At 50.0% G+C, this 25,192-nt stretch overlaps 1 long non-coding RNA gene across 1 annotated transcript in view; it reads right to left on the reverse strand.

The window, feature by feature from the left end:
* Positions 1 to 2,463: 2,463 nt before the first annotated feature.
* The window catches only part of LOC103225076 (uncharacterized), a 59,746-nt gene continuing 37,017 nt past the window's right edge, over positions 2,464 to 25,192 (reverse strand). Inside the window, exons 2-5 of the long non-coding RNA XR_494391.3 lie at positions 18,126 to 18,337; positions 5,252 to 5,331; positions 4,084 to 4,196; positions 2,464 to 2,842 (exon numbers count right to left, since the gene is read on the reverse strand). This is a non-coding gene — a long non-coding RNA (uncharacterized lncRNA). The remainder of the gene's footprint in view (positions 2,843 to 4,083; positions 4,197 to 5,251; positions 5,332 to 18,125; positions 18,338 to 25,192) is intronic.

The following is a 25,192-nucleotide window of genomic DNA, read 5'->3' on the forward strand; positions in this document are numbered from 1 at the left end:
TTTGAATCAATCCCAGGGACCAGGAGAATGTATGTATGATTGGTTTGGAACCAGCCAATGTGCCAAGGTCAGAGAAGGGGGCATTGTCTGAATTGGCTAAACCAGTCAGGACCCACCTCAGAGACACACACACTGATGGAGACAGACGTGGTGTCGACAACCTCACTTGTACTACAACCTCTTCCACTTCTCTTCCCTGAGACTTAGGCTTCCTTTAAGGCCCAAGTCAAGCCCCAGACCTCTGGCAATATGCCCCTCCGTTTGGCTCCTAGAGCTCTTACTCTGCTTGACACACGGTAACCACTGCCATATATAATTTATTTATGTAGTCATTTGTCTCATCTTTCCAATTAGTTATCACAGAACTGATTGAAGCCTACAAAGCACTTTCCACAAGCTAGCCCTTTTGACCTTCACCACAGTCCTGTGAGACTCAGAGGGGTTAAGTGATTTGCCCTATGTCACACAGCCAGAAACAACATTGTCCCAGAGGCCTCTGCAGCAATTTCATACACACACACACACACACACACACACACACACCCCACAATCCCTCCTCTAACCTGCAACATTGGTCTGACCTGAAGATGCAGAAACCCCCCTGGAACCACCTCCTTTTTCCACTTCACCTCAATTTCTAGAGCTCTTAGTCTTCCTCCAAAAAGTACAGGGAAAGTTTTCTTGCCAGACAGCAGTTTCTAAGATTTGTGTGACAAGGCCAGGTAAAATTCAAATGACTCTGGGTGATTTAATCTGCTTGGGGCTGGGGTGGTAAATCAGGGCAGCCCAGGACGCCGCAGCCGCCCCAGAAATGCACGAGCCGAGCTGATGATAGGAGTCGATCTGCAGATCTGCAGGTGGGGGCCCTGGAAGCATGAACTGTGGCCAGGGGAGTTCCCCTCCACCGCACTCGGAATACATTTGGAAGGTCCTATGGCCCACAGCCTCTCTCGACCTACATGTTCCACCAGGAACCATCCTTCCCAAGGCTGCAGCCCCAGTTCCTCCCTCTCCCACCCCCAACCCCATCGTCAGAGCTGTTTCCCAAGTCCACACTGGACTTTTCAGGGGAAGGAAGCCAGCATGGGTCAAGCTCTCACTGAAACTGCTGCCTCAATGCCAGGCCCTCGTGTACCCATTACCTCATTTTATCTTTACAACAACTTAATGAGGGAGGCATGCCCATCCCCAGTTTACAGGTGACTTAATTGAGGTTCAGAGTGATTAAATTTCTCGCCCAGGGTCATTACGCAGCTAGTAGGAGGCAAAGCCAAATTTCAAATTTAGTCTCATGAGACTCCAAAATCCCCATCCTTTTGACTCTACCCTACTATGGCGGCCAAGAGGAGTAAGAAAATGGCAGCTTCACTTGGGACCATGTCGTTTGAGAAAAGAGAGGAGCAGGCACTTGTGGAAGGGAAGTTGTTATTGTGAGCAGATGAAGCAACAGTTTTCCCATAGAGAGGAAACATCAAAGGAAGAGGTAGTCACACTTATTAGGTACCCACTGTGTGCTAAGGAATGTGTGTATATCTGGGTACCATGTGCCAGGTGCTCTATGTCCATCATCCAAACCATAACTCTATATGCAATAAACATTTACTGTTGGCTGGTAAATATTAACCAACCAGCTTTCTGAAAGAAAAAAGGAGTCCTGATTTGTAGCATTTGCCAATTTCTATGGTGTAAATACTCCCACGATGGTCAATTCCAAACTACCAATGGGATGTCAATGCATGCAGAATTGGGAAAAGATGCCCTCATTTGGTTCTGTTAGCCAGTAGGAACCCCCTCCAGCACTCTACTGTCTATAAAAGAGATGTTGTTAGGCCAGGTGTGGTGGCTCATGCCTGTAATCTCAGCACTTTGGGAGGCTGAGGTGGGCAGATCACTTGAGGCCAGGAGTTTGACACCAGCCTGGCCAACATGATGAAATCCTGTCTCTATTAAAAATACAAAAAAAAAAAAAAAAAAAAAAAAAAGCTGGGTGTGGTGGCACATGCCTGTAATCCCAGCTACTCGAGAGGCTGAGGCAGGAGAATCACTTGAACCCGGAGTGGAGGTTGCAGTGAGCCGACATGGCACCACTGCACTCCAGCCTGGGGACAGAGCGAAACTCCATCTCAAAAAAACAAAAACAAAAACAAAAGGTGTCGGTAAACCCACCTAACAAATGAGATCATACAAAAGGTACTTGGGCTGAAATCCAGGCCTTTATAATTTTCTAAAGTCTACATTCCCTCCACAGCTCCCTGTTCCCAGAAACAAAGATGATGCAGGGAACCACAATCACTGATCTCTAATCTCTGAAGGAGAGTAGATGCCAGTGAAGTCCTGAAGGGCAGAAGAAGGCCAATGGGTAAAAGCTCAGCAGCTCAATATTCAATGTACAGAAGAACTTTCTGAATGCCCCTCTAGGCTGACAGCTACAGAAAAGCAGTATCCAGGCATGGCTGGCACATAGTAAGTGCTCAGTAAATAATTAATGAATGAATGAGACATTACACACTGCTCCATTGATACCTCAGACTCACCGAATCTAAAACTCAGCTCATCTTTGTTTCCAAAAAATCCCTCTCTCCTCCTCTGTGTCCCGTCTCAGTGAATATCACCGAGCCAGAACCCGAGAGTCCTCGTCTCTTCACTCTTCCCCACTCCCCATATCCAATCAATCAACAAGTCCTATCTATTCCACTTCCCAAATACCTTGTGAACAGGTGCTATCCTCAGCGTCCCCACTCTGCCACCCTGACGGACCACCACCATCTCCTGCTGAACTGACGCACAGCTTCCTGACCTGTCTTGTCAGCACGTATCCTTGGCCTGTATCTGCTCCCAGCCCCTGTCAAATCCAAGATCAACAAAGCTGCCAAAGTGATCTTTCAAAATTGTACCTCTGAGCATGTCACTCCCACAGCTTCATTGAGTCCCCATTACCCAAAGGATGGAATCAAACCCGCATGGTCCTCCCAAGGTCTGATCCCATCTCCCTCTCCTAACTGATGACTTGCCTCCTCCCACACCCCACATTGGTCTTTTGTGGGTTGGTTTTGTTTTTGTTTTTGAGACAGGGTCTCACTCTGTCACCCAGGCTGGAGTGCAGTGGTGCCATCTTGGCTCACTGCAACCTCTGCCTCCCAGGTTCAAGTGATTCTTCTGCCTCAGCCTCCCAAGTAGCTGGGATTATAGGTGTGCGCCACTACACCCGGCTAAATTTTGTATTTTTACAAAATACGTGTTGGCCAGGCTGATCTCGAACTCCTGATCTCAGGTGATCCACCCACCTCAGCCTCCCAAAGTGCTGGGATTATAGAAGTGAGCCACTGCACCCGGCCACATTGGTCTTTAATCTTCAACATCAACCTGCTTAATGTTCACTGCACCGTGCCTCCACCCATGCCTTTGTTCATGCTATGCCTCCTGCCTGGAATGCCCTCTTTTCTCTCTTCCATCTTTTGCTTTCCTTTGCCTGATAACTCCCACTCATCCTTTAGGATGTAAAGGAAGGTAGTTTAAGTGCATGATTCCTGGAGATCCTTTTTGTCCTAACATTTCATGATTCTAATGCCAAGTCTTGATATTCAAGGCCCTCTGGATACTATAGTCACCTTCTTTCTCCTTAGGACCCTGCAAAGGTCTTTAGGGATCCTGTAGTCCAATTCTGCTATTTTACAGACAGAAAACCGGATGCCCAGAGAGGGAAGAGGACTAGCCCAAGTTCACACAGCAAGTCAATGGCAGAGCCAGGTCAAGAACTGGGCACCTGCTTCCCAGCTCAGGGCTCTTTTTTCCACTACATCTTCCAACCTGATCCTCCTCTGCCAACATGGATATTCTCACCACAACCATCACTACTCCACTCAGACTTACCTGCTCTCACCAGAGCCATACTCACACCTTGCCTGCCTTTGCCCAAGATGTTGTCAGGCTGTTCCCTCAACTCCACTCAACTTCCAGGGTCCTCTATCTCCAAGAAGCCTACCTTCATTATCAGGCCAAAACCCTCCACACCCACTCTTACACACCCTTCCCCAAACCACCCATGCTTGTCGGAGCCCAGCAACTAGGGCTTGTTTCACTCACATGCGGTCGGTGTCTTGTTCAGTTTCACCAGGCAGGATGTCCACTCAAGGCTGGCTGGTGTCTCTTCATCTTCTTTCTTCTCCTCCCTTTACATCCCCCAGCTCGATACACAACTGCTCAGGGTAGCAAAGTATAGCCAAAAACAGCACTGCGTCAGAGGTCAGACAGATGGAGGTTCAAATCCCAGCCCTGTATGCCCTGCAGGGTTGACTTTCAGTCATCTGAGCCTCAACCTTCCTTATCTGTAAAATAGGTCCTACCACCCAGGGTTGCTATGAGGACTGAATGAGCTCACCCATATTACAGGCGTAGCATTTGGTGGGCCCTTAATAAATGAGAGCGCCCTTCTCCACTGCCTTTCTCACTGAAGCCCAGGACACTTGAAGAAATTGACTCCTCTGGGCTGGAAGAGGGGCAGCCTCATGAATACTTTCTCTCACTCTCATCCTCAACAGGCTATGAGCAGCCTGCATGCAGAAACGTGGGGTGTTTCCAACCCCCTTCCCCACCCCCAACAATCTGCTTTAACCTTCCCATCACAAACGCCTTGTTTATTTCAATATCACCCGTTTTACTTTTCCGTTCACGCAAGAAAAAAAAAATTACAAAAACAGATTTAAGAGGAAAAAAAGTATTTAATGAGTAAAACTGTCTGTAGCTCTGTTTCTTTCTCAGGAAAAAGTGGCTGTGATTCTGGCATAAGAGAGGGAAGCTCAACAGCTTCACTTCATTGCAGCTGCCAGGAGAAGCACATTTCAGAGTGGAACAGAATCTCCAAATTAAACAGCGCGTCTTCCAGCCAGGAGCATCCTGTGCCGAATTCAGCTTGGCAGGTGACATCCCAGCTCAAGCAGAGATCCAGCCCCAATGTGAGCAGCTGCAAGGCTCCCTCCTCTTGCCCCGCCTCCAGCATAGGAGAACCAGCCTGGCCAGGCCCTGGCGAGCCACTGACCACCAGGAAAAGGGCGCTCAAGAAGGGAAGGAGACAGCTGGAAAAGGAGTGGATACACCTGGCCAGTGGGAACTAGGGAACCAGGAGCTCTCCCTGCTCCAGAACATTCAGAGACCAGCACTTTCTGCTCCCTTGACTGAGGGTAATTGGGCATAAATAACAAATCCAAGATAGATTTCAAACAAAAACCCAGAGAATCTGCAGTGTCTTTCCCACCTTCAAAGGTGTCATTTTGGAGGCTGCTCTGGATGGAATCCAAGGGTCAAACTCCGGAAGGACTCTGCCTCCCCTAAGAACTTGAAAAGAAAGGGAAAGAACTGGAAAAACAGAAAATAGCACATGACCTTCAAATATGTACAGTAGAAACTGCCCCAGGGCAGAGTGTGAACTGAGGCTAGAGAGAGGCCCCCCTCCCTTGTCCCAAACAACATATTTCTATCAACGTAGCCTACCGACTCATACCGAACTTACTGGCACTTGAGCTTCTAAATCCTTCTCTTGAGCTGCCCATCCTTCTACAATGTTTCCTGTAGTCAAGATGGGCCTCAGCATTTTTCCCTGTGATATTTCTTCATGCTAAATTCACCTTGCCACGCCAGCCTGTCAAGATCTTTCTAAATCCTGACTCTGCTGAGATTTTCTCTGTCCCTTGGAGCTTTCTACCACCTCCAACTTTTATAGGCCTACACCCTCCATGTCTTCTTATAGGTCCTTGGCATAGACTGAACAAAGCAGGGTGGACAGTCCCATGGCAGTGTCTATCACTGCCTGTAGACTGACCTGGTTACACTTACGTGAACATTTCATGGCTGTTGTTTGGCCCAATGGGAGCCCCCTTTGTGCCCTCTCAGACATCCTTCATGTCCTCAAGAGCCACGAGGGACTCTACCCAGTGTCTTAGGAGACAGTATGATATGGCAGAAAGGGTTAGACAGATCCAGATTTGAATCCTAGCTCCAACCACCTTGGGCAAGTCACTTCCCGGAGACTCAGTTTCTCATCAGTAAAATGGAGATTGTCACATCTTGTTTAATCCACAGCTCATGAGGATTAAATAAAACCATGTGTGTGAAGTGTCCAGCACACAATTGGTGCTCAATAAATCACAGATTCCTCTCCACTCATGCTGGCTCGTTTTCTTTACCCACGAGTCATTAAGCTGTCAAGAACCTAAGAGCTGTGCCCGGTCTTGGTGAACCCATGTTGGCTCCAGGGATCACTGCCTTCTTTTATATGTCACAGATCTCACCATCCATATTAGACCCTCATACAAATTTGAGATTGGCCAAAACCCTGGATCTTTTTTGTCTGGATTCCTGTCAAGACAGTCCTTCCTTCCTGGACCTGTACAGCTTTTTAAATAACAAGAATAACAGTAGTAATGACAACTTGATCCTTCCAATCTCACTATGAGATTTTTTTTTTTTTTGAAAGTATCTGCATTGTGCCTAGGAGGAAACTGAGGTTCAGAGAGGTTACATAACCCTCCCAAGGTCACACAGCTGGAGAGTCGAAAGCTGAGTGCAGCTGTCTGACCCTGACCACCACACTCATGCATTAGAGAATATTTCCTAAATGCTGGCCTATGGGGGCATGTCGCCTCTGGCCTTGCTGCATGTGTCTTTCAGCCTCTGCCCAAAGTTTCACTTGGTTGAGTGCCTTCTGGGTCCTGACACTGTCGTCCACAGGGTGGCCTCCCCTCACCCCACCTCCCAGCCGCTCTGTGCCCACCACCTTCACATTAAACGAGACTGGACTGAGGCGCAGACCGCACCACTCCCTGAAGACTGAATCAGTGGGCTTTTCATGTTGGCCCCCAAGCCCACATCACACCCTAAACTCTTTGATGCCTGGGCCCCTGACGCCCCCACAGCCTAAGCATAGGGCCAGCTTGGACCCTCTTTTCCAACCCCTCATCAGGGCTTGGCCACCTGCCACCAAACCCTTATACCTCTGAACTGACCACTGCCTCTGAATCCCTGGTGCCAGGATTACCCCCTGCCCAAGTGGCACCCCAAGACCCCTCTTCCCAGATTGTACAGGTGCTGAGGCCAGCTGCTGCCCATGTGGCTGTCCTCCAACACTGACTATAGCCTTTGCCCTTCTCCTGATGCCTCCCAGCCCAGAGCTCAGACTGTGCTGCAGGGTGAGGGAGTTCTCTGGGCATGAGGCCTAGATGTGCCCATGGGAAAAGGAAGGGGTAGACCCAGGAGGCTGCCAGGGACGGGGCTCAGGTTTGCAGCCACCAGGTTTGCAGCCCATCAAGGAAAAGATTCCTAGAGATTCCTAGGGACGCCATTCATGGGTCTGTTGGCAAACCTTTGAGCAATACCCAAGCAGGATACCCCAAACCTGACAGGCTCTATCAGAGACTTGCCCTTGGGCCTCAAAGGACATAGTTACCCACATCATCAAACACAGTCACCCACATCATTAAAAACGCAGTCCTGACTGGGCATGGTGGTTCGCGTCTGTAATCCCAGCACTTTGGAATGTCAAGGTGGGTGGATCACTTGAGCTCATTAGGAGCTCAAGACCAGACTGGGCAATGTGGCAAAACCCCATCTCTACCAAAAAATACAAAAAAATTAGCCAGGTGTGGTGACTCACACCTATAATTCCAGCTACTAGGGAGACTGGGGTGGGAGAATGACTTGAGCCCAGGGAGGCGGAGGTTGCAGTGAGCAGAGATTTTGCCACTGCACTCCAGCCTGGGTGACAGAGTGCGATCCCACCTCAAAAAAAAAAAAAAGAAAAAGAAAAAAACATGCAGTCCTTGACCCTTCACTATCACACACCCACAAACACATTTTATAAACACATTCACACAAAACACTTCAAAAGCCCACTCATGCCTTCATGACACACAGAATCCCATCCATCCACTCAGTAAATATCAATTAAGCACCTGCCAGCTACCAGGCACTGTTCCAGGCACCCGGAAGACATCAGTGGACAAATTGAACAAAGGTTCCACTCTTTGCTTGGGCTTTCATTCTAACAGGGATACTAACAACTTTAAAAACTTAGGATAGTACATAACAAATAAACAAAGCTAGGCGTGCTGGCTCACGCCTGTAATCCCAGCACTTTGGGAGGCCAAGGCGGGTGGATCAACTAAGGTCAGGAGCTCAAGACCAGCCTGGCCAACATGGTAAACCCCATCTCTACTAAAATAGAAAAATTAGCTGGGCTTGGTGGTGTGCGTCTGTAATCCCAGCTACTCGGGAGGCTGAGGCAGGAGAATTGCTTGAACCCAGGAGGCGGAGGTTGTAGTGAGCTGAGATCGCACCACTGCACTCCAGTCTGAGTGACACAGCGCGACTCCCACTCAAAAAATAAAAATAAAAAGTAAATGACAATTAGTAAATCACTTGGTATACTGGAAGGTAATTTAAAAAAGAAAAATGAGAACAACATAAGAACTGGAGAGCTGTGGGGAGGGGCGGGCAGAAAATTTTTTTTTTTTTTTTTGAGACAGAGTCTCACTCTGTCGCGCAGGCTGGAGTGCAGTGGCACGATCTCTGCTCACTGCAACCTCCGCCTCCCGGGTTCACGCCATTCTCCTGCCTCAGCCTCCCGAGTAGCTGGGACTACAGGCACCCGCCACCACGCCTGGCTAATTTTCTTTTTGTATTTTTAGTAGAAACGGGGTATCACCATGTTAGCCAGGATGGTCTCAATCTCCTAACCTCGTGATCTGCCAGGGCGGGCAGAAATTTTAAGTGGAATGATCAACACTGATTAAGAGAGTGACACTTAAGGCAACTCTTGAAGGAGATGATTAAGTTATTCATTCATTCATTCAATGAATGTCCTTGGACATCTGCTATACCACCATGTGCCAGGGACTGTTCTAATCATGGGAATACAGCCATGAACAAAACAGGTAAAACTCCTACCTTCATGGGGTTTACATTCTAGCTTTCAGGAGAGAAACCATAAACAAAGTAACTATTAATACACAGTGTGTCCAATGGTGATCAATGTTACAGAGAAGATGAAAGCAGAGGAGTAAGAACGGGCTCCCGTATCCACCCTCATAAACCCTCCCACTAGGCAAACACACACCCGCAGTTCACCTCCCAAGCTCACTGTCACACACGCTCACGCCAGACTCTACACGGACTCACAATACAAACACAGGTGCATGGCATCCTCGCTGCTCTAAGTACACTCACCTGAACACACAAATATGCCCACATGCAGACAAAAACACATGCACAAACATACCTACAACACATCGACACCTGAACATGCACACAAACATACCCAGCGTCAACACGCAAATGCTCGCCAAACACACACGCACACCCCAAGCGCGGCTCATTCAAGCCTTGGAGAAACACACCCTCAAGGTCACACAGAGAAACTAGACAGTCAGAACTGGCAGAAGCCTGGGGAACCAGCAGAAGCTGGAGCCCGGAGAAAAGCGACAGCTTGCCCGAGGCCCACAGCATGACAGTAGTGCTGTGGATACCAGTCTGGTCCTGAGTCCGGGCATGGCGGTAGCACTGTGGACACCAGTCCCGTCCTGAGTCCAGTCCCAAGGCCAGTACGATGCAGCACTGTCCATAGACTATCAACCTCAGCACTCAACAAAGACACTCACACTTGCAAAACACTCACAGATACACACACACGCTTGCACACAGGGACACACACAGAAGCACACACGTTCATGCAACAGCACGAACCTCATTCCTCCCCCATGTAACAAGGCAGGGTGAGGTCTAGAGAGTTTCTTGCAATTTCAGCATCCCTTGTCCACTTCACCATCTTCCACCCACCCCATACATCACAGCCATTCTAGCCACTGATAAATTTTCCTCCTGCCCTTACCTGTGGCCGTGAGCTGTTTGCACATGCAGATGCATCGTGCGTGATTGCGTACATGTGTGGTGTGGAAATGGGTGGACATATCTGTAAGTATTTAAGTTTGCAGTGTGTGAACACCCTTATGTGTGTATGCAAGTGTGTGTGCACCTATGTGTATATGCATGTTCTCAGGAAGGAAGAGATTTACAATCTAAATCCTGTTTCTCCAGGGGATGAAAGAAAGCAAAGCAAAGTTCAGCTTTAAATCACACCACCGTGGGCAGGAGAGGTTCCCCTGCCCTACTTGATTATCTGCCGGTGTGCAGCGGGACTGGCTGGCAGGCAGGAGGCGGCGAGCAGCCCATCAGCAGGGAGCCATTTGTTGTCTCCAGGCCCCTGGGACCTATTGTGGCTGCTCCAGCAGTGGGAGACGAGAACACGAGAGCACAGCGACAGCAACAAGCACACGCCCATCCCAGGTGCTGGGGGATGGAGGAGGAAGGGCCCTGGCTTCCAGCTCTGGCCTCCTTGTGCTGTAAGGAAAGCAAAGGGAGAAGAGGCAGGAATCCCCAGGCCAGAGAGAAGCCCAGGCACTTCTTGGCCTGGAAGAAGGGAGAGGGTCCAGGCAAGAGGTGGCACGGGACCCACGGTGGGCCCTGCCCTGCCAACCTCTTCACTGGCCAGAAAGGCATCCACAGGACTCCAGGCAGTCGGAGCCTTAAGCAGCTTGACCTTGCCTCTGACTTCTTTCTCCTGGAACACAGTCTCTTCCTCACACCACCCCCATCTCTCTCTCTCTCTCTCTCTCTTTGTTTCTGTGGGTTTGCTCTTTGTCTCTCCCTATCTCTCTGTCTCTATGATTCTTTCACCTCTCTGTGTCCGATTGTCTGGCCTTGTCTCTCTCTGTCCATTTCACTCTCTTCTTTTCAAGTTCCTCTGTCAGCCTGGACCTCAGCACCTCCCTCTGCCAACCCTGTCACCTGCGGCCTTGCTTCTGACACACCAGACACCTTCCAAGTATTTTATCCCATTGGAGCCTCTTACCACTCCTTTGGGACAGTCTAGGAGGGCTGAGATTAGAAATCCCATTTTACAGATGAGGAAACTGAGTGTCCAAAGCTTACCCACGGTCACATAGCTGACACAGGATTAAAAATCCAGGCAGTGGCTCACGCCTATCATCCCAGCACTTTGGGAGGCTGAGGTGGGCAGCTCATTTGAGGCCAGGAGTTTGAGACCAGCCTGGCCAACATGGCGAAACCACATCTATACTAAAAATGCAAAAATTAGCCAGGCATGGTGGTGCGCGCCTGTATTCCCAGCTACTCAGGAGGCAGAGGCAGGAGAATCACTTGAACTGGGAGGCAGAGGTTGCAGTGACCCGAGATGGTATCACTGCACTCCAGCCTGGGTGACAAACTGAGACTCCATCTCAAAAATAAATAAATAAATAAATAAAAATAAATAAATAAAAATCCAGGTCTTTCTACTGCACGACCAGCTCCCCATAACTCCATATCACCTGGAAACATGAGCAGTTCTCCCCAGTACCTCGAGAGATTTAAGAACCCAGTGGCATAAATCAGCGCATTCCATGCCAGCCCAACCACTAAAACTGCCATCAGTTAAGGAAAGGTCCCGGAAAACAATAAGGACTGAGATGAGAGGCATGGAGACTCTGTTTCTCTGTGTGTCCCAAAGATGCTCCGTGCCAGCCCCCTCACCCCCAACGTCTGAAGTGCATGTACCTCCCACAGTCCCCAGGCCCACCTGGGATGAACAGACTTCTCGCCTCTTGAGTAGGTGCCTCCTGAGGCCTCCATCTTCCCATCTGTACAATGGAGTGATGGGTCTGGCTCACACTGCTGAGTTGGGTTCCTGCTCCAACACTCGCGGCAGCGTCTCCCCCTCTGCAGGGCTCCCCCTAATCCCTAAAAGGCCTTAGACTTTGGCCACCAAGAGCCCTCAGACACCTCTGGAGGACTGCTGTGGTTCTCTGGGCCTGAACTCACTTTGGCCACACAGGCAGCTGGGTGGCAACCGTGAAACCACAGGCCCAGAGGCAGAGTCCCATCTGCAGCAACATCCAGCCACCTCCAGAAGCCTCCACCACTGCCTCCAGCCCCCACCCGAGAGGCGTCAGCACCAACGACCCGCCAGGGCCTGCCCATTTTCCTTTCTTTTCATTGCCGGCTCTGCGCACAGTTATAGAACCAGGTCTCCACAGAGTAATTTACTGGCAGAATCTCTCCCAGAATCCAGCTTGAAACCAAGCTGTAAAAACAGCTTCGAGTGTAAATAATTCATGCAGACAATATGACTTTTTTATGTAAATTCGGTGCATTAACCCTCTATTATAATGATGGACGACAGATAGGGGCGACGTTGCCTTGGTAAGAGCTAATGGATGGCCGCCATAAATTCACTGCACATTTTATTGTGTTGCTGGAAATTGTGCCTTCAGGCAATGCTGTTTACTTTTATGTAAAACTCTAGGTTCCCTAAATATTACAAATATTTTACATCCAGCTCCTCAGCATTTGGGCTCTGCCCACAAATCAAGCTTTCTCCATGTGAGTTGTAATTAAAGGTTTGTTGTTTTTTTTTTTCCTGGGACAATTATCTTCAACTATAAAGAGAAATATTTTTCCCCTTTAGATGTTCCGTCATTGACTTATTAACAAATCCTTTGAAGAAGGAGGCTGGAAGTGACTTGTGGTGGAACTTGGCAGGAGGTGGGTCCACAGGAGAAGGGGCTCTGTGGGTGCAAGAGCTTGGTGGCTGGCTTTCATGTCTGGCCACCACTCCGTTTTATTTACACATATGATATTCTGGGCCTTCCTCCCCCCTCTTCCTTTCTATAATTCATGACCACTTTAGCAGGGTAATTCCTCTCACCACCTTTGCAAGAGATTGGTCCCTTGCAAACCCCCTCCTGGCCCAGCCTCCTATGGGGATGCAGACGACTGGGGCCTCAGGCCTGCTAGGGAAGGAAGCAGGGTCCTCACAGCTGGCTCGCATACACAAGCCGATTCATCCCTCCTTTGCCCCATGCCCACTGACATGGCCCAGGCCTCCTTGGACGGAAACTCAGGGTTTCCTGCATTTATTCTCCTTCCATCCAAAATGTTGGAAAAGTGCTCTTTCAGCTCACCCCTACGCAGACAGAGGTCGTGAGGATGCCACTGAACCTTGCCAGAGGTCTGGGGAGAGGATGGCTGAGAATCTCAGCAGCTTATTAATGAAGGGAGGCAACAGCTGGAGCAGCAGCCCTCTTTAAAAATAATCCTCACACTTGTTTATTATTGTCATTAATATTAATGGCCATGCTATTAATATTCATATAGATGCATTAATATCATCCAGGAGCACCTGGGATCTCCAAGCACTCCTAATGGCAATGGGACTCTGCCTCCAGGGCCCCCACCTCTCTGCCTGCCCCTCTCCACAGGGACGATCGCCCTATACAGGTTCCAAACCATTCTCCCATCCCCTCTCCACCTTCTCTGATTGGCGCTTGCCTTTGGAAGCCCAGAGCCGCGTGGGACTTGGAGTCATTTCTAAGTCCCAGGGGCTTTGCTGTGAGGATGGGACTGCAGGCCAGGGATCCTGGACATTTCCTGCCTCCCCAAGGGGCACAGGAAGGTTCCTGACAAAGGTGACTTAAGAAAGAAAGATGGTTCATTTCCCCCTCAAGGGCTCAATTTCCTGTGGAGTTGAAAAAAAGACACATTGGTTAAAAACAAAGATGAGATATCATTTTTCACCGATTAGATTGGCAAAGATCATTATAATAATAATGGCAACAGCAGTGGTCAGCTCACCGCCTATGTGAGAGCGCTGTGCTTAACCCTCCACGCTTGCTCTCCTACTGAACCTTCACAACAGCCTCGTGGTGTACCCTTTACGGGATGGAACATTTGTAAAACCTCGGTGGGAAGCAATTTACAATATGTGACAAAATGCAAAGTCTGCTTACCCTCTGACCCAGCAATTTCATTTTGAGGAATTTCCCGTGTGATAATAATTAAAAATACTGTTCCCTCTGAGTGAAACCCTCTTGCTGTTTCCCTCCCATGCTCACCAGTGCTTTCCTCTTCATCCTGACTCTGCCTTTTACCTACTCATCTTTCAAGCTGAATGTCACCTCCTCAGAGAAGCCCTCCCTGACTCCCAAGCCCAGGTTACCTTCTCTTGTTTCATTCTCTCATAGCCTGTATGTTTCCTTTATACTATGTGTACTTTTCCTTCATACTACAGATCAACTGCTAATTGGATAATTATCTGTGTAACTGCTTAATACATATGCTCATTGCAAAAAACTACTGTCTTCCCTAATGGCAGGGGCCAGACACCCTGTCTCCCCACTATATCATAAACTCCAACAGAGCCAGGACTGCTGACCATGTCTGTTTTATTCATGATTTCTAAGCCTGGCATTGGGCTGGTACATTTCATACATACCTGGCATTGGGCTGGCACACAGAACACACTCGAAAAACATCTGTAGCATGAATGAATCAACGAAACACACAAAGATATATGCACCGAGATGTTCATTGCAGGGATATTCATAAGACCAAGACAATTGGAAAAACATATATCTCCATCAGCTGGGGACTAAGTAAGTAAAGCAAGGTATATTCAGATACTGGTATATCCATACACATAATACAGGCATTAAAACCGTGAGGTGGATCTATATGAATTGACATGAAGGATGTCCATGACATATTGCTGAGTGGGGAGGAAAAAAAACAGGTGACAGAACAGCATGTGTCGTCTGATTTCACTCGGGGTGGAACTGCATACGTGAAATCTATTTGTGTATATTTATGCAAGGAGAGAAGTCTGGAAGGACGTTCACCAAAATGTTATGTGGTTATCTCTGGCTGGTGAAATCTGAGGTGGTTTTTACATTTTTCTTTGAACTTTTCCATATTGTCTGAATTTTTTGCAATGAGCATATGTATCCTTTTTTACAAAATGATAAAGCTGCTTTCAGAAGATAAAAAGTATAGGTGCATTGGAAAAGGTTGGGGGTGCTTTGCGAGGGGCTCAAATGTAGGAAACCAGGTAAGCTGGAAAGAAGCTGGGGTCAAGAGGTCTCCCCTCCTAGCTGTGCTGGGCACCCTCCCAGGCTACAGGGAAGGGGCATCTAGGCCATACCCCTCCCCTACCCAGTCCTTCCTCCGGGCGCACCATGCCTGTCCAGAGTGGGGTTTCTAAATAGGGATTTCCGCATTTGATTTTTCTGACATGCTTTACTGCCTCAGAGCTGTTTTGCAAAATTCATAGCGGTTTTCACAAGCTCCAAGCTTCCTGGGACCAATTCCATTTTGAACAATAGCAGAGTGCCTGCTTGCGGGAGGGGTCGGCCCACCCAGAGCAGCCTCCCAGCCTCTGTGAGCTGGGACTAAGGGGCTGAGTGTGGAGGCCACAGCATGAAAATACATGAGCTCGTCCTTGTCCTCACCCTCCTCCTCCTCTTCCTGTCAAGGAGAAGGAAGAAGGAAGGCAGCTGCCCCCCACCGCGGCAGGCATGCCTCCTGTGCCCTGAGGGTACCCTATATCCCAGGAAGCAACACAAAGCCCTTCCCAACGTCCTTCCCTTTTCTAACTGTGTCTCCTCACCCAAGGACCACCTAAAGCCCTGAGAAGCTAAGTGGCCAACCAAGGTCACAGAGCCAGGGAACAGCAGGGTAAGGTGTAGAAGCCAGGGTTCCCATGCCTGGTTTATGGATGCTTCAATCTATGTTTTAAAACAGTTTTTAAAAGTGGCTCGTGCCTGTAATCCCAACACTTCGGGAGGCTGAGGCAGGAGAATCCCTTGTGGCCAGGAGTTCAAGACCAGTCTGGGCAACATAGCAAGACCTAGTCTCTACCAAAAAAAAAAGAAAAAATACAAAAATTTGCTGGGGTTGGGGGCGTCGGTGGGGGCAATGTGCACCTGTAGTCCCAGCTACTCCAGAGGACAAGGTCAGAGGATCCCCTGAGCCCAGGAGTTCAAGACTGCTGTGAGCTGATTGCACTACTGCATTCCAGCTTGGGCAACAGAGCAGGACCCCACCTCAAATAAATTAAAAAAAAAAAAAGAAGAAGAAAAAGTTTGGTGCCCTATCTCTTAAGATAAATCCAAGATGTACAGCAGCATGATCATTACCCCAACTAAGCCACAAAAGACTTCACCGACCTCCCTGCCAGGAGGCGAGAGTGCTTTCTAGAAAACACAAAACTAACCAGCCACTCCTCTGTTTAAAAGCCTTCAGTGGCTCCACGTTCTTTATTGGGGGCATGGGGGACTTAAGCTCCTTGGCTTGGCACTCAAGATCTTTTGTGATATGGCCTCTGTCATATCCCACTGCACCCTTCCACTCCTGCTCCAGCCACACGAAATGATGTCCTATCGCACCTCCACCACCTCCAACCTTTGTGCTGCTCCCTCCCCTCTTCCCCTGACTAATTCCTACTCATCCTTTAGGACCCAGCTTATGCAGCACCCCACCGAGGAAGTCTTTTTTAATCCCTCTACCCTTTGGTGAGTGAGAGGCCTCCTTCAGCTCCTACAGATCCTTGTGCTGTTACCCAATCAATTATTTATTTGACAAATATTTATTGAGCACCTGCTATGTGCTGGCCACATCACAGCATCTACCACATTGTAGTGTCTGTTTCTGTGCTTGCTTCTACACTGGACAGTAAGCTCCTTGAGGGCAGGGACACATTACCAGGACCCAGCATTAATCTACTTCACAATTGTGCAACTGTGTAGCAATGGCCCAGATCATCAGCTCCATTTTACAGATCAGAAAACCAGGGACTCCTTGACAATGGACATGGGCAAGAAGAGGAAAGGTTTTCTAAAGCACACAGCTGACATGGCAGCCCCCACACTTGCACAATCCTTCCATGCCTTCCCACTGTCTTCCCTAAAAGGTTAACCTATTTACCCCACCCACAGGCCTCTGCATGACAGGTCTCTGCTCTCTCCCTTCTCCTACAGTGGTCCCACCTTCCGGAGCCTTTGTAATTCTTTCTAAACTCCACCGTCTCTCTGTCTCGTTCATCTTGGTTTCTCAAATGCCTGATAACATGGTATATGTATGAGTGAATGAAGAATGAATGAGCAAATTACATTTCATAGGTATCTGAAACTCAAGATGTCTAAAACTCATCACCCTCCCTCCAAAGAAAACCCTTCTCTTCCCTGTTCTGTGTTCACTGTCTCCATGAACATCCTCATCAACCATCCTATCTCTGCAGCCACAAACTGGATGTCCCAACTCCTGCTCCTCCCTCTTCCTCCCCTCACTTTGTTGTCTAATCAATCTCTGCATACTATTTATTTTGCCTCGGGAATACCCTCTGCTTCCATCCCCTTTCCTTTCCCCCTGCTACCGTGGCTCCAATCTCTGCCTCCTGGCATATCCCTCTTAGTCCTTCCTCACTGTGAAAGCAAAGTGATGTTTCTACCCTGACCATGACCCTGTCCTTCTTGAAGGCCTCCACTGAGTCCCGCTTCCCTCAGGATACACGCCCTGGGTGGTCTAGTCCAGCTATCCCGACTCCTGACAGTGAGCTCCTGGTCTCCAGCCTCTCTGAACAGGTCAGGTGCTGTTACAGTGCCACATCTGTGCTCCTCAGACTTCACTTCTCATCTGGCTAACTCCTAGTCAAGCTCCAGGATCCCACTCAACAGCCGCTGCCTAAGACACTCTCCCCAATCCCACCTCACCCCGACTTCTACTCAAGCAACTGAGGTTCCGAGAAGCACCCTGCGCTGGCCTCTGCCATCACCCAGTAACCCGGGTGCTCACTGCCCACTGATGGGCTCATCTCTCCCACTGCCCTGTGAGCCCCTCAGCGGCAGGGTGCCAAGGGTCCAGAGAATATGCATGTCACTGTCTCCAGTGAGTTGTTCTTTCCACTGTACTGCAACTTCTTTTCACAATCACTCTAGCAAGCATTTCACATGCACACACACACAAATTGAGACATGCATAGGAATGCGCAGAGACACACACATAGTCATACTGGCACACAGATGCACAGACACAAATAGCAGATTCCACAGACATGCCTAATGACCCACACAGAGGCATTCACTTGCGAGCAGCCACTGATATACACATATGAACATGAACGTCCATATTCATGCACATATGCACACGTATGCACAGCCCACATGGATGCACAGAAACACACAGACACACCCAGTCACAAATACATAGACCAGCAGACAAGCACAACAGGCACACAGAAATGTACATACACGGGCAGGGCAGGCGTGGTGGCTCACGCCTGTAATCCCAACACTTTGGGAGGCGAAGGTGGGCGGATCATTTGAGGTCAGAAGTTCGAGACCAGCCTGGCCAACATGGTGAAACCCTGTCTCTACTAAAAATAAAAAAATTAGCCAGGCTTGGTGGCAGGTGCTTGTAATCCCAGCTGTTGGGGAGACTGAGGCAGGAGAATTGCTTCAACCTGGAAGAAAAAAAAAAGAAATGTATATACACACACATTCTGAGATGTACACATATAAAACCATAGACTCATATGCACTCATGCCCAGACCAAAACAGGCACACACACAGACACAAGGGTGCCCTCGTAGACAACACTCGTGTCTATACAAGCAGCATGTGTGTCGTGTACAAGGGCATCCTTGTATCTGCTTGTAGAGACACAAGCAGCACACGTGCATCCACACACAAGGACACATATGCATACCACAGACACTCACAAGAAGCAGCATTTACATTGGCCAACACACACAGACGTGGGCATGTAGACAGGCTCCCCGAGACAGGTTAGTGAACGGTGCAGGTCAAACGGAACTGTCTGCTAGGGGCGGGGGCCTGTCTGAGGTACCTTGGGGCGCTCACATTTTTGCAGCTCAGGAAGGCAGCTGACATACCAGCCCGGCTGTGATGGTATTTTGCATAAATGCTAATGTATTAATTACCATGTACAGTACACAGAGCTGCCATTTAAAAGAAAAAGTTAAGACTTTTTAATTCAAAAGCCCCATGAGGGGTGGGGGTAGGCGTGGGGGACCTGCCCTGCACGGAGGGTGGAAGCAGGCAGGGCAGCCACACCCATGCCCACCGTACCTGCACTTGGGTTGCCAAGCCTTCCCCAGGCCAGCCAGTCAGTCCTCTGCTTCCAGATTCTTGGTGCTTTCTGGGGACTCTGGCAAAACCTGGAGCTACTGGCCCAGAAGAGGGCTAGGGAGAGTGTGGAAGGCAAGTAAGGCCTAAGCAGACAGAGTGGGGCATCCTCACAGCAGGGCCAGGGCAGGCATCACAGTCAGAGGTCGCCAAGCATCACAGTCCCTGCCACCATTCAATCCATTCTCTGCACAGCAGCCAGAGTCATCCAGACAGTGGATCAGACTACGTCACGCCCTGCTTCAAACCTTTCAAAGGTTTCCCATTGCTCTCAGAATACAGTTCACACTCCTTAGAAGTGCCTGCAAAGCCTGGCATGACCGCGTTCTCTCCTGCCTCGCCTGACCTAGCTTCTCTCCCACCTCTCCATGCCTCTCCTGTCACACTCCTCCTTCCTCACTAGTCACCTGAGCTTGCCCGCTCTTCCCCTAAACTTCTCATCAGCCAGGCCTCAGCTCACCTGTCACCACCTCGGGAGACCTCCCCTGACTGCCCCTGACCGCCCTGTCTGAAGGAGCCCTTCTCCCCCTCGCCCTCTTTTACATCACTGGGGTTTGGATTTTGGCTTTTGTGTCTTCATAGAAGATTTTGTTGTTTCAACTGTCCTTGTTAATTTTTTTACTATCTGTTGCCCCCACTGTACAATGAGCTTTAGAAAGCCAGAACCTGAATGGCCTTGTTTCATCACCATATCGCAGTCCCTAGGACAGGGCCTGACACTGTGCAGGTGTTCAGTGATACGTTTGTTAAAGGAGTGAGTGAACTTGGAATGAATGAGGGATGCTGTTTCTGGCCAGCTCTGTCTCAGTGCCTAACTCTTGCAGTAGCACTCTCTCCACCGGCCTGGCAGGACCACCCTGGCTGTTCTGCCTCCCATCGGGGGCTCACACCCCAGATCAGGAAACCGAAGCCCATCACAGGATGATGTCCACCATCCCGTGACCTTTTAGAGGCTGGCGTCCAGGCCTCCTGAGCCTCCCACCAGCCCACCTCCCCCGCCACGCAGGATAGGAGCCTCAAATGATGCAATTGAACAGCAAAAACAAAGAGCTCCTCCACCCTCACCTTCAAGGTCCACTTCCATTTCATTGTCGTATGTAGGCCCAGTAAGGCAGGCATCGTTTCCCAAATTTCAGAAGAAATTAAGGTCCAGAGATATACGTGACTCCCCTAATGTCTCACAGCCCATCAGAGTCGTCAGGATTTAAATCTGTGTGTGAGGCCAAGTTCGGGACTTCCTCCATTTGCCACTGACCTACTCTCTCCCTGAACCCTGACGGATGCTCCAGGAAGCCGGGGCTCAGCAGACATGGAAATCCTCCCACATGCCCCCAAGGCCACCTCTTCCCCCAGGAGGCAAGAGAGTCAAGGTGGGCTTGCCAGGCAGGTGGAGAGAGCACCTGAGACACAGCTGGTTGGCTCAGTTCCCAAACACAGGGTGGAGTCCTCAACCCCACCTTAAGGCTTCCTCCCACACCCCCTCAGCCACCAGGTGCCGCCATTCTAGGCCCTACATCTCTCCCAAACCTGCCCTCTTCTCCCCATGCCCACTGCCCCTGCCCTAATCCAGGCTGCATCTCCATCATCTCTCACCAGTTCTCTTCTGACAGCCTGCAGTCTGGACCCCCCATCTGCCCTCCACCCAGAAGCCAGAGTGATCTTCTCGGAGCTTGCATCCCATTGCCCTCCCCAGCGGCTTCCCTACTCCCCATCCAAGCTCCTCCTGAGACTGTCCTCACGGTGGTTTGCAAATGTGCATCATTAAGAATACATGTTTCTGTGCCCGGGGGGCGGTGGCTCATACCTGTAATCCCAGCACTTCGGGAGGCCGAAGTGGGCGGATCATTTGAGGTCAGGAGTCTGAGACCAGTCTGACCAACATGGTGAAATCCCAACTCTACTAAAAACACAGAAAAATTGGCTGGGTGTGGTAGTGCACACCTGTAATCCCAGCTACTCGGGAGGCTGAGGCAGAATTGCTTGAACCTAGGAGGCGAAGGTTGCAGTGAGCTGAGATCGCACCATTGCACTACAGCTTGGGCAACAGAGCAAGACTCTGTCTCAAAAAAAAAAAAAAAAAGAATGCATATCTCCTAATTTCAGATCCTAGCTCTGCCACTTACTAGCTGTGGAAGCTTGAGTAAGTCACCTAACTTCTCTGTGCCTCAACTGCCTAGTCTGTAAAATGGGAATAATAATAGTATCTCCCTATTATAGGGTTGTTGTAAGGACAAAATTAGTTAAAATATGTAAAGCAGCAAGCCAGTGCCTAAAACCTGAAGGACACTACATAAAAAGTCTGTTGTTATTCACAATTGTGTGTGTGTGTGTGTGTGTGAGATTATCTGAATTGTGTTTTTCTCCTCCATGAAATTAAAAGCTCCAGGAGGATGGGGATTAGACTGGGATGGCTGCTCAGATGCTTCTTTGCCTGCAGCTTGAGTTTCTTTCTGCCTGCAGCCTTTGTTCTATTTTCCCCAGTTCTGGCTGGGTGCAGGCCCTCGAGGGAGGGAAAGGGCATGCCCTCAGCAGGAAATGCTGTCAGAGGCAGAGTTCCAGTTATGATGAAAATGACAGGCGGCAGCCAGAGAGGACTGCCCCCCGTGGAGGGCTGGGTAGAGGCTATACCCTCCAGAGCACCAAGTTCCCGGGAGCCCCCACAGGGCCAAAGCTCCCTTTGTCCAGAAGGTCAGGAGCAGCTGGCCAGCTGTGGGGGAGTTCCGCCACCCTGCTCCAGCCAACAGTCCAGATGTGCGTGTTTGCACAGCCAAGTCCGGCCTCTGAAGGAGCCTTGTTGAGCATCATGAAAGGGGGCTTGTGATGGGACAGACGGCCTCCACACCCTGGCCTTCCTGCCTCCAAGACAGCAACCAGGAATGCAGCCTCCAGGAAGCCCTTCCTACCGGGCCTGCCAAGTGCCCTTCTCCCTGAGAAGTCAGGGCCACTGGCATGAACAGGTTTAGTGTGCCAATTGCAGACCAGATGCCTGGGATCTGGTCCTTCCTCAGCTTCCTCTTCTGTAAGATGCTGGGAGGACCCTGCCTCTCCCTCCACTCAGGGAGACCCACGTGCAGTGTGGAAATAGGCAGACCTCGCTACGGGTAAGAGCTCTGGAGTCACAAAGACCAGGAAAGAACTTTCACCTTTGTGAACCTCAGTTTTTCCATCTGTAAATGAAGATGCTAACTGCTGCCTCATGGGGTAGTCCTGGGGATAAAATGACATATGGGGAAGAAAGGACCAGGCATGTGCTGACACATGACAGGACAGGTGCTCAATAGCTCTGTGTGCTTCTTTTTTTTTTTTTTTTTTGAGACAGATTCTTGTTCTGTCACCCACACTGGAGTGCAGTGGTGCGATCTCAGCACACTGCAACCTCCATCTCCCGGATAAAAGCGACCCTTGTGCCTCAGCCTCCTGAGTCCTGGGATTACAGGCATGTGCCACCACACCTGACTAATTTTTGTATTTTTTGTAGAGATGAGGTTTCACCACATTGGCCAGGCTGGTTTCAAACTCCTGGCCTCAAGTGATCCATGCATCTCAGCCTCCCAAAACGCTGGGATTACAGGCGTGACCCTCGGTGCCCAGCCCTCCGTGTGCTCTTTCTCCTTCCCTATTCACTAGGTGCCAAAATGGGTAGGGAGTCTGGGAGTACCTGCACAAAGGGCAAGGGGCCCTCCTCCCACTGTCCCAGAATAAGAGCTGCTGCCAGAGGCACTCACACCAGGCATGTGGCACGCAGCTGGGCAGCCTGTATGCCAGGCACACAACTCTATGTCCACATGGGAGAGTCTGTCCCCAACTTCCCCCTATCCAAAGTCCCTGGGCACAGCTTGTTTCCTGACACAGCTGGTCCCTGGGCACGGCAGGCCTCAGGTCCCTGGATAGAATCTATCCTTGGGCCTCATCCAGCCCTCCACAGGGCCAGTGCCTGGGTTCAGCTGTTTGCCAGGTACAGCTGTCCTTGAACATAGTCGATTGTTGGAAAATGCTAGTCCTGGGACACAGTTGGTCCCTGGAAACAGTGTTTAAGCAAAGTTGGTCCTGTGTACAGTCTGTCTCCTGGCACACAGACACTCTCTGGGCATAATCCATCCTTTTGCACAGGTAGAGTCTGGGTCCAGTTGGTTCTCAGGTATAGTGACAGTGGGCAAAGTCAGTCCTAGGTGCAGATGAGCCCCAGACACAGTGAGTGTCTGAGAACAGGTTCCTGGGCATAGTCATTCCATGGACACAGTTAGTGACTGAATATAGCTGATTCCTGGGCATCATCGGACCCCCAGGGCACAGTCAGCAGTCAGTCCCTGGGCACAGTTGTTTCCAGGCTCAGCTGGTCCCCAAGGCGGTCAGTCCCTGGGGAAGAGTCCATCCTTGACCTCAGGGCACAGTCCACCAAGACTACCCCCAGTTGATTAACACGCATAGGCCCATCGCCCACTCCCTTGTGGCCCCAGTCCCTCCACAGGACCTGGAGAGCTGGGTCCCACAGAGGGGATGAGAAGCATCCTCTGAAGTGCCGGGAGCCCTGGCATGGCCTGCTTTACGGCAGGTAGAGGGGGCAGGCATTCTGCTCCAGAACTAGAAGGGAGAGAACTAGGCCTGGCCCCCACCAGGTGTCCTCTGGAGCAGTCTGCCTTCCACAGTGGGGGGAGCTGTAAACCACGCTAGAAAGGAGCCTCGCTCTCTGCACTACCCTCTGTCTATGCAGCACGTATCCACAGGCATTTCAAAGGAGCATAGGCTGGCCAGCTACTGATCTCCCTGTGGCCGTGGGTAAGGGCATTAGACAGGTTTCTTCCAACTGGGTGGCCATCCCCAGTCCTCTAACCAACATCCTCATAACCTTAGGCATGGCACGAACGAGAAAGGAGGAGGTAGCCAGTCCCAGGGGATTTTCAGCCTCCAGGAGACAGCTGGTGCTGGATTTCTAATGCTTCCTGAGTCTGATCAGTCCCACAGCTCCCTGCAACCCAGTCCAGCTGGGAATGGAGCAGCAAGCCCCAGGGTGGGAGTCCAGTCCGCACAGCAGGGCAGGGGGCGTTCCTCAGGCCTGTTTGGCACTCATTACCTCCAGCCCTTGTTATCCTCTGCAGGGGGCATGGTTTCTGCAGGATGATAATGTGATGTGGCATCCCATTAGCCAGCACCTGCCCTTTCTGCCCACCTTCCTCTCCCAGCCCCCATGCACATCAATGCTTCGTTACATTGTCAGTGTAGTAGTACAAGTCACATCTTTGTCCAGGTCTAGAAATGAAGTGAGCAACACCAACCAGTCACCCAACACAGGGGGCACCACCCACACATCAGCCCTGACATCCCAGACAAGCCACACTGCTCAGGGATAGCTCTAGGTCTGCTCACTTGGACTCCCTGTGTTTGCACCTTCAAAAAGAAAACGAAGGAAAAATCTACTTCTGGGGCTGGACAGGGTGCGGGGAAGGCAAGCAGCCAGGGGATTCCACAGGGACCATTGGAAGGGGAATTTGAGTCGGATGGACTTTGCAGAGTTAGCCAAGCCAGGGCTCACCGGCTGGGGTCCTTCAGCTGTTACATCCCCAAGGGTCCAAGGGCTGGATCCTGTCAGGTTAATAATTTACTTACACTCTCCCCCTCACTAGTGTCCCAAGCAAAGCCATCCAGCCAGGAGTCCAAAAGAAGAGTTTCCACAGGGAGCCCCAAAACTCTAAGACTGAAAGGCAAGTCAGCCTGAAGACACAAAAGGACTTACACTAGGTCAATCCAGTTCAGGCTGGTCCCAACCGGCTGCAACTAGATCTAACTGATTCAAGCTGGCACCAATCAAACCAGACCTGTTGGGGCCAGCTCACAATGTGTGGGGCTGGCCAAGACTGGATCAAGCTGAATCAAACTGGTTATAGCCTGCTCATGTCACCTGGAGCCATTGGAAGGCCATCAATTTTGACCTCTATTTCTTTAGTGTTAGCCTTCGCCTAGTATATCTTTATGTGTCCCTTTCTCTTACAATATCGTGAGTCCTTTTGTTTTCAGTATGTATTGCATAAACAATGATTCAATCCAAGCTCTACATCACATTCAAATTATATATAATACATACGTCTTCCCTGCTATGAAGGTGATATAGTACAGTGGTCCCATCCATGTGAACAGCCTGGGTTCCCGTCCCCACACTGCATTTCCCTAGCTT

The sequence above is a fragment of the Chlorocebus sabaeus genome, chromosome 20 (assembly GCF_047675955.1).
Source record: "Chlorocebus sabaeus isolate Y175 chromosome 20, mChlSab1.0.hap1, whole genome shotgun sequence".
Classification (NCBI taxonomy): Eukaryota; Metazoa; Chordata; class Mammalia; order Primates; family Cercopithecidae; genus Chlorocebus; species Chlorocebus sabaeus.